Genomic DNA, 12,769 nt, shown 5'->3' with positions numbered 1-12,769 from the left:
GCGTTTCGATTGCAACACAAGCAATCATCATCGGCTAACACAACAGTCAACACCCTACCTGGTTCATTAACGTTCTTCCAAAGATTGCTAAATTTGAGAGAGAGACAAAACACAGACACGGAGACACACAGACAGACACACAAGCAGAGAGAGACAACACAGAGACACACACAGAGAGAGACAACACAGAGACACAGAGAGAGACACACAACATAGACACACAGAGAGAGACAACATAGACACAGAGAGAGACATACACATAGACACACAGACAGACACACAACATAGACACAGATAGACACACAAGCAGAGAGAGGCACACAGAGGCACACAGAGAAACAGAGAGAGATAACAGAGACACACAGAGAGAGGCAACGCAGACACACAACAGACACACAGACAGACACAAGCAGAGAGAGACAAGCAGAGAGAGACACACAACATAGACACACAGACACAAGCAGAGAGACACAACATAGACACACAGAGAGATACACACACAGACACACAAATAGACACACGGACAGACACACAAGCAGAGAGAGACACACAACACAGACACACAGAGAGACACACAACATAGACACACAGAGAGTGACACACAAGCATAGAGAGACAACACAGAGACAGACAGAGACACAACAGACACACAGAGAGAGACACACAAGCAGAGAGAGACTCGCACAGAGACACAGAGAGACAGACAACATAGACACACAGACACACAAGCAGAGAGATACCACACAGAGACACACAGAGAGACACAACAGACACAGAGAGAGAGACACAGACAGACACAAGCAGAGAGATACACAGAGAGAGACACACAACATAGACACACACAGAGAGAGACTACACAACATAGACGCACAGACAGACACACAAGCAGAGAGAGACAGAGAGAGACACACAACATAGACACATAGACAGACACACAAGCAGAGAGAGACACACAGAGAGACACAGAGACACACACAGAGAGACACAGAGACACACAAGCAGAGAGAGACACACAGAGACACAACAGACACACAAAGCAGAGATAGACAACAGAGACACAACATAGACACATAGACACACAAGCAGACAGAGACACACAGAGAGACACACAAAATAGACACAGAGAAACACAACACAGACACACAAGCAGAGAGAGACACACATAGGCATGTAGACAAAAAATACATATTAAAAAGTTATTGAACATTATTTATTTCATTTTAATTTTCTATCTACGTGACTTTACCGAAAGAACCAAAGAAAACATTTATAACTTGCATAGTAAAGTCATTTCATTTTTTCATTTGCTATACAGCCAGACAATACGACAAATTGCTAACCTTAAACACCCGCTCGTTCATAAAGGTTGAAGGCGGTATAGTACTATAGTAATAGAGCAAGTGCAGAATCACTGAACCGGAATTGACAGCTTGAAAGCGTTTAGCGCGGGGGCCCCCTTGAAAGTGCGGGGCCCTGTAGCTAGCTACCTTTGCTACTAGGATAATCCGGCACTGGTTGTGTTAGTGTAGCAGTACTGGTACAGCAACACCGGTTGTTGTTGTTGTTTTGGAGCGCAAAGCCACAACATTTGCAATCTGAGTTCCGTGACGTTTCGCCGGTGATTGCAACTCGCTTCATCAGGCCGACGGCCAGATGTGTGGAGAAATCCTGCAGTTCCGTTCCGAATTGGCCACGTTCTGTTGACGCGACGCAAAGCTTACTAATTGGCGGTGTCGGGCGGTGGCGGGCTTAACGACACACATTTATGTACAGGCATACCTCGGCATACGACCGCGCTTTGGAATAAGTCGAATTCGGTATACGACGTCTTGCTTGCTAGGACTTGTATGGGTCGGGATGAGTCAACGCGTACCCGCGTAGACCCCCGTTCACGACTGAAACAAAGCGCCCGCTACTCAGTCTGCCTGTAGATCTCGTTCAGTGCACAACCCCCTTGCTACAACTCTCCGTGAATTTTCACGCGTTTCAACTCATCTCACAGCAAGGTGAAGTGATGTTAAAAAAGAAATGTAATTTCAATTTATTTATGCATTTTCATTTATTTGTGCATTTACTTTAATGTATGTATGCATTTTAGTACTAAGTAGTGTCTAAATTATGTTATACAACCACATTAATGTATAATATGCCATATAAAATATCATTTCTTATACTCTGGAACGGATTATTTCCTTTCTCTTTACTTCTTATGGAAAAAATTCGTTTGGCAGACGTCATTTTCGGAATAAGTCCTCCTACCTTGTGGAACGAATTACCGACATATACCGAGGTACCACTGTATGTATACACGATTTAACCCAAAAAAACCCCTTTATTATGGATATTGGTCGCGAAAGGCTACGTGTTAAACTAATCTTGTAAACACGCGCACTCAAACATACACTCGCAAATATCATCAGAATATGTATTTTATTATGGAGGAATCCGATGAGCTATAAAGCTCTTCCCCCCCCCACAGATCTCCAATCGGGGCAGGTTTTATAATCGCGTTTATTAAACATCCACTCCCAAGTATCAACAGAATCAGAATCTTAACTTAAACTATAGGAATCAGATGAGCTATAAAGCTCTTTCCCCCCACGTATCTCCAGCAGGGGCGCATCTTATAATCACGTTTATTAAACATCCACTCCCAAGCATCAACAGAATGTGTATTTACACTGGAGGAATCCGATGAGCTATAAAGCTCCCCCCCCCCTCCCCCAACAGATGTTCCAGGAGGGGCAGGTCATAAAGTTACAACGACAAACAGTACAACCACGCAACAGGATTGCAAAGTAGAGAACTGGGGAGTTGTGTGTTAGTTTGTTCACCTTGCCCCACACACCATACGTAGCCAACACAGTTGGCTACGTATGGTGTGAAAGAAGTTCAACATACTGTACATACACTACACAAGACAACCATACAGTGCACTACTATACACTACACTATTCCCCAACACGATACACTATACTACTATACCCCACACTATACACTACTTTACACTACACTATACAACTATACTATACATTACACAACTATACTATACACTACACAACTACACACTTATACACTACACTATACAAGACAACGATACACTACACTATTATACCCCACACTATACACTACACTACTATACCCTACACTATACACTACACTATGATACACTGCACTATACACTACACTACTATACACTATGATACACTGCACTATACACACTACACAACTATACACTATGACACACTGCCATACACTATGATACACTGCCATACACTACACAACTATACACTATGATACACTACACTACTATACACTATGATACACTGCACTACTATACACTATGATACACTGCACTATACACACTACACTACTATACACTATGAAACACACTGCACTATACACTACACTACTATACACTATGATACACTGCACTATACACTACACTACTATACACTATGATACACTGCACTATACACTACACTACTATACACTATGATACACTGCACTATACACTACTATACACTATGATACACTGCACTAAACACTACACTACTATACTCTATGATACACTGCACTATACACTACACTACTATACACCATGATACACTGCACTATACACTACACTACTATACACTATGATACACACTGCACTATACACTGCACTACTATACACTATGATACACTGCACTATACACACTACACTACTATACACTATGATACACACTGCACTATACACACTACTATACACTATGATACACACTGCACTATACACACTACACTACTATACACTATGATACACTGCACTAAACACTACACTACTATACACTATGATACACTGCACTATACACTATGATACACTGCACTATACACTACACTACTATACACTATGATACACAGCACTACTATACACTATGATACACTACACTACTATACACTGCACTATACAGTACACTACTATACACTATGATACACTGCACTATACACTATGATACACTGCACTATACACTATGATACACTGCACTATACACTACACTACTATACACTATGATACACAGCACTACTATACACTATGATACACTACACTACTATACACTGCACTATACAGTACACTACTATACACTATGATACACTGCACTATACACTATGATACACTGCACTATACACTACACAACTATACACTATGATACACTGCACTATACACTACGATACACTGCACTATACACTACACTACTATACACTATGATACACTGCACTATACACTATGATACACTGCACTATACACTATGATACACTGCACTATACACTACACTACTATACACTATGATACACTGCACTATACACACTACACAACTATACACTATGACACACTGCCATACACTATGATACACTGCCATACACTACACAACTATACACTATGATACACTACACTACTATACACTATGATACACTGCACTACTATACACTATGATACACTGCACTATACACACTACACTACTATACACTATGAAACACACTGCACTATACACTACACTACTATACACTATGATACACTGCACTATACACTACACTACTATACACTATGATACACTGCACTATACACTACACTACTATACACTATGATACACTGCACTATACACTACTATACACTATGATACACTGCACTAAACACTACACTACTATACTCTATGATACACTGCACTATACACTACACTACTATACACCATGATACACTGCACTATACACTACACTACTATACACTATGATACACACTGCACTATACACTGCACTACTATACACTATGATACACTGCACTATACACACTACACTACTATACACTATGATACACACTGCACTATACACACTACTATACACTATGATACACACTGCACTATACACACTACACTACTATACACTATGATACACTGCACTAAACACTACACTACTATACACTATGATACACTGCACTATACACTATGATACACTGCACTATACACTACACTACTATACACTATGATACACAGCACTACTATACACTATGATACACTACACTACTATACACTGCACTATACAGTACACTACTATACACTATGATACACTGCACTATACACTATGATACACTGCACTATACACTATGATACACTGCACTATACACTACACTACTATACACTATGATACACAGCACTACTATACACTATGATACACTACACTACTATACACTGCACTATACAGTACACTACTATACACTATGATACACTGCACTATACACTATGATACACTGCACTATACACTACACAACTATACACTATGATACACTGCACTATACACTACGATACACTGCACTATACACTACACTACTATACACTATGATACACTGCACTATACACTATGATACACTGCACTATACACTATGATACACTGCACTATACACTACACTACTATACACTATGATACACTGCACTATACACTACACTACTATACACTATGATACACTGCACTATACACTACACTACTATACAATGCACTATACACTACACTACTATACACTATGATACACTGCACTATACACTATGATACACTGCACTATACACTACACTACTATACACTATGATACACTGCACTATACACTATGATACACTGCACTACACACTACACTACTATACACTATGCTACACTGCACTGTACACTATGATACACTGCACTATACACTACACTACTATACACTATGCTACAGTGCACTATACACTACACTACTATACACTATGATACACTGCACTATACACTATGACACACTGCACTATACACTACACTACTATACACTATGATACACTGCACTATACACTACACTACTATACACTATGATACACTGCACTATATACTACACTACTATACACTATGATACACTGCACTATACACTACTATACACTATGATACACACTGCACTATACACTACACTACTATACACTATGATACACTGCACTATACACTATGATACACTGCACTTTACACTACACTACTATACACTATGGTACACTGCACTATACACTACACTACTATACACTATGATACACTGCACTATACACTACCATACACTATGATACACTGCACTATACACTACACTACTATACACTATGATACACTGCACTATACACTACACTACTATACACTATGATACACTGCACTATACACTACACTACTATACACTATGATACACTGCACTATACACCACACTACTATACACCATGATACACTGCACTATACACTACACTACTATACACTACGATACACTGCACTATACACTACACTACTATACACTATGATACACTGCACTATACACTACACTACTATACACTATGATACACTGCACTATACACTACTATACACTATGATACACACTGCACTATACACTACACTACTATACACTATGATACACTGCACTATACACTACACATCTATACACTATGATACACTGCACTATACACTACACTACTATACACTATGATACACTACACTACTATACACTATGATACACTGCACTATACACTGCACGACTATACACTATTATACACTGCACTATACACTATGATACACTGCACTATACACTATGATACACTGCACTATACACTACTATACACTATGATACACACTGCACTAAACACTACACTACTATACACTATGATACACTGCACTATACACTACACTACTATACACTATGATACACTGCACTATACACTACACTACTATACACTATGATACACTGCACTATACACTACACTACTATACACTATGATGCACTGCACTATACACTACACTACTATACACTATGATACACTGCACTGTACACTACACTACTATACACTGCACTATACACTACACTACTATACACAATGATACACTGCACTGTACACTACACTACTATACACTGCACTACTAAACACTATGATACACTGCACTATACACTACACTACTATACACTATGATACACTGCACTATACACTACACTACTATACACTATGATACACTGCACTATACACTACACTACTATGCACTATGATACACTGCACTATACACTATACACTATGATACACTGCACTATACACTACACTACTATACACTATGATACACTGCACTATACACTACACTACTATACACTGCACTATACACTATGATACACTGCACTATACACTACTATACACTATGATACACTGCACTATACACTACACTACTATGCACTATGATACACTGCACTATACACTACACTACTATACACTATGATACACTGCACTATACACTACACTACTATACACTGCACTATACACTACACTACTATGCACTATGATACACTGCACTATACACTACACTACTATGCACTATGATACACTGCACTATACACTACACTACTATGCACTATGATACACTGCACTATACACTACACTACTATGCACTATGATACACTGCACTATACACTATGATACACTGCACTATACACTACACTACTATACACTATGATACACTGCCATAAACCACTACACTACTATACACTATGATACACTACACTATACACTACACTACTATGCACTATGATACACTGCACTATACACTACACTACTATACACTATGATACACTACACTACTATACACTATGATACACTGCACTATACACTACACTACTATACACTATGATACACTGCACTATACACTACACTACTATACACTATGATACACTGCACTATACACTACACTACTATACACTATGATACACTGCACTATACACTATGATACACTACACTACTATACACTGCACTATACACTATGATACACTGCACTATACACTACTATACACTATGATACACTGCACTATACACTACACTACTATACACTATGATACACTGCACTATACACTACACTACTATACACTATGATACACTGCACTATACACTACACTACTATACACTATGATACACTGCACTATACACTACACTACTATACACTATGATACACTGCACTATACACTACACTACTATACACTATGATACACTGCCATAAACCACTACACTACTATACACTGCACTATACACTACACTACTATGCACTATGATACACTGCACTATACACTACACTACTATACACTATGATACACTGCACTATACACTACACTACTATACACTATGATACACTGCACTAAACACTACACTACTATACTCTATGATACACTGCACTATACACTACACTACTATACACCATGATACACTGCACTATACACTACACTACTATACACTATGATACACACTGCACTATACACTACACTACTATACACTATGAAACACTGCACTATACACACTACTATACACTATGATACACACTGCACTATACACACTACTATACACTATGATACACACTGCACTATACACACTACACTACTATACACTATGATACACTGCACTAAACACTACACTACTATACACTATGATACACTGCACTATACACTACACTACTATACACTATGATACACTGCACTATACACTACACTACTATACACTATGATACACTGCACTATACACTACACTACTATACACTATGATACACTGCACTATACACTATGATACTCTGCACTATACACTACACTACTATACACTATGATACACAGCACTACTATACACTATGATACACTGCACTATACACTACAATACTATACACTATGATACACTGCACTATACACTACGATACACTGCACTATACACTACACTACACTATGATACACTGCACTATACACTACACTACTATACACTATGATACACTGCACTATACACTACACTACTATACACTATGATACACTGCACTATACACTACACTACTATACAATGCACTATACACTACACTACTATACACTATGATACACTGCACTATACACTATGATACACTGCACTATACACTATGATACACTGCACTATACACTACACTACTATACACTATGATACACTGCACTATACACTATGATACACTGCACTACACACTACACGACTATACACTATGATATACTGCACTATACACTATGATACACTGCACTATACACTACACTACTATACACTATGATACACTGCACTGTACACTATGATACACTGCACTATACACTACACGACTATACACTATGATACACTGCACTATACACTATGATACACTGCACTATACACTACACTACTATACACTATGATACACTGCACTATACACTATGATACACTGCACTATACACTACACTACTATACACTATGATACACTGCACTATACACTACACTACTATACACTACACTACTATACACTACTATGCACTATGATACACTACACTACTATGCACTATGATACACTGCACTATACACTACACTACTATGCACTATGATACACTGCACTATACACTACACTACTATGCACTATGATACACTGCACTATACACTACTATACACTATGATACACTGCACTATACACTACACTACTATACACTATGATACACTGCACTATACACTACACTACTATACACTATGATACACTGCACTATACACTGCACTATACACTATAATACACTACACTACTATACACTGCACTATACACTATGATACACTGCACTATACACTACACTACTATGCACTATGATACACTGCACTATACACTACACTACTATACACTATGATACACTGCACTATACACTACACTACTATACACTATGATACACTGCACTATACACTACACTACTATGCACTATGATACACTGCACTATACACTACACTACTATACACTATGATACACTGCACTATACACTACACTACTATACACTATGATACACTGCACTATACACTACACTACTATGCACTATGATACACTGCACTATACACTACACTACTATACACTATAATACACTGCACTATACACTACACTACTATACACTGCACTATACACTACACTACTAAACACTATGATACACTGCACTATACACTACTAAACACTATGATACACTGCACTATACACTACACTACTATACACTATGATACACTGCACTATACACTACACTACTATACACTATGATACACTGCACTATACACTGCACTATACACTATGATACACTACACTACTATACACTGCACTATACACTATGATACACTGCACTATACACTACACTACTATGCACTATGATACACTGCACTATATACTACACTACTATACACTATGATACACTGCACTATACACTACACTACTATACACTATGATACACTGCACTATACACTACACTACTATGCACTATGATACACTGCACTATACACTACACTACTATACACTATGATACACTGCACTATACACTACACTACTATACACTATGATACACTGCACTATACACTACACTACTATGCACTATGATACACTGCACTATACACTACACTACTATACACTATGATACACTGCACTATACACTACACTACTATACACTATGATACACTGCACTATACACTACACTACTAAACACTATGATACACTGCACTATACACTACTAAACACTATGATACACTGCACTATACACTACACTACTATACACTATGATACACTGCACTATACACTACACTACTATACACTATGATACACTGCACTATACACTGCACTATACACTATGATACACTACACTACTATACACTGCACTATACACTATGATACACTGCACTATACACTACACTACTATGCACTATGATACACTGCACTATACACTACACTACTATACACTATGATACACTGCACTATACACTACACTACTATACACTATGATACACTGCACTATACACTACACTACTATGCACTATGATACACTGCACTATACACTACACTACTATACACTATGATACACTGCACTATACACTACACTACTATACACTATGATACACTGCACTATACACTACACTACTATGCACTATGATACACTGCACTATACACTACTATACACTATGATACACTGCACTATACACTACACTACTATACACTATGATACACTGCACTATACACTACACTACTAAACACTATGATACACTGCACTATACACTACTAAACACTATGATACACTGCACTATACACTACACTACTATACACTATGATACACTGCACTATACACTACACTACTATACACTATGATACACTGCACTATACACTATGATACACTGCACTATACATTACTACACACTATGATACACTACACTATACACTACACTACTATACACTATGATACACTGCACTATACACTATGATACACTGCACTATACACTACACTACTATACACTATGACACACTGCACTATACACTACACTACTATGCACTATGATACACTGCACTATACACTACACTATGATACACTGCCATAAACCACTACAACTCCACGTGGGGCTCCTGTTGCCCCCTGCGGTTGCGTCACCGTTGTCTGTGGCGGTGCCCTGAGTGACGTCACAACCCCCCTCCTTCCTTCCCTCCCTTCCGCCCCCTCCCCTCGCCCCACGCAAAGACAAAGGTCCTCCTGTATATAGCCTCGACAGACTGTTGGGGCAAGTGCCGTTAGCGAGCAGCAGGCTGACGAGAGAGGCGGGGAGGGGCAACACCACCACCACCACGCCCGGCCGCCTTTGTCTCTCCAGTGTCGACGTTTACACACAGGCACCAGGGATTCATTCTTAGGCCGAGTCGACGTAGACGAGGCCCAGGACCGCTTCGGAGATTCGTCACCGATGTTGGCTGCGAGCGGGAATCGAACTCGGATCGTCGGGTTTGTCGTGCGGCGCTAACCGCTGTCCCACCCCTCCCTCCCCTCCTTCCACCCCCCATGCACCCCTCCCTTCCCCCCCTCCCTTCCACCCCCCCTCCCTGCCTCCCTGCACCTCTCCCTCCCCCGCTCCCCCCCCCCACGCTCTCCAATCCCTCCCCCACTCCCATTCCCCATCCTCCCTTTCCCCTTCCTTCCCCCCCCACCCTCACCCACTCCCCCCCTCCCTCCCCCCTCCCCCACCATCCCTCCCTCCCCCACCATCCCTCCCTCCCCCACCATCCCTCCCTCCCTCCCCCACCCTTCCCCACTCCCCCCTCCCTCCCCCACCATCCCTCCCTCCCCCACCATCCCTCCCTCCCCCCTCCCTCCCCCACCATCCCTCCCTCCCCCACCATCCCTCCCTCCCCCACCATCCCTCCCTCCCCCACCCTCCCCCTCCCTCCCCCACCCTCCCCCTCCCTCCCTCCCCCACCCTCCCCCTCCCTCCCTCCCCCACCCTCCCCCTCCCTCCCCCACCCTCCCCCTCCCTCCCCCACCCTCCCCCTCCCTCCCCCACCCTCCCCCTCCCTCCCACACCATCCCGCCTCCCTCCCCTTCCCACTCCCTCTATCCCCCCTCCCTCCCCCACTCCCTCCCTCCCCCCTCCCCCACCATCCCTCCCCTCCCTCCCACCCTTCCCCACTCCCTCTCTCCCCCCTCCCACACCATCCCCCCCCCCACACCATCCCCCCCCTGACCATCCCGCCTCCACCCCTCCCCCCCTTCCTCTCCCCCTCCCCCCACCCTCCCTCCCCCCACCCTCTCCCCCTCCCCCCTCCCTCCCTCCCACACCTGCGTTTGTTTTCCCGCTTCTCCTGTCTCTCGGCAGCCCCCCCCCCACGCCCCGCCAACACAAAAGACAAAGGTGCCCCGTATAGGCTGCACGCGGCATTGAGGCAAGTGTCTGTTGTCGAGTCGCAACCTACGAAGGCCGGCACCGACACA

Source organism: Petromyzon marinus, chromosome 62, assembly GCF_048934315.1.
Source record: "Petromyzon marinus isolate PM22_M1 ecotype Great Lakes invasive population chromosome 62, UKy_Petmar_22M1.pri1.0, whole genome shotgun sequence".
Taxonomy (NCBI): Eukaryota; Metazoa; Chordata; class Hyperoartia; order Petromyzontiformes; family Petromyzontidae; genus Petromyzon; species Petromyzon marinus.
Note: the sequence above shows the minus strand (reverse complement) of the source record.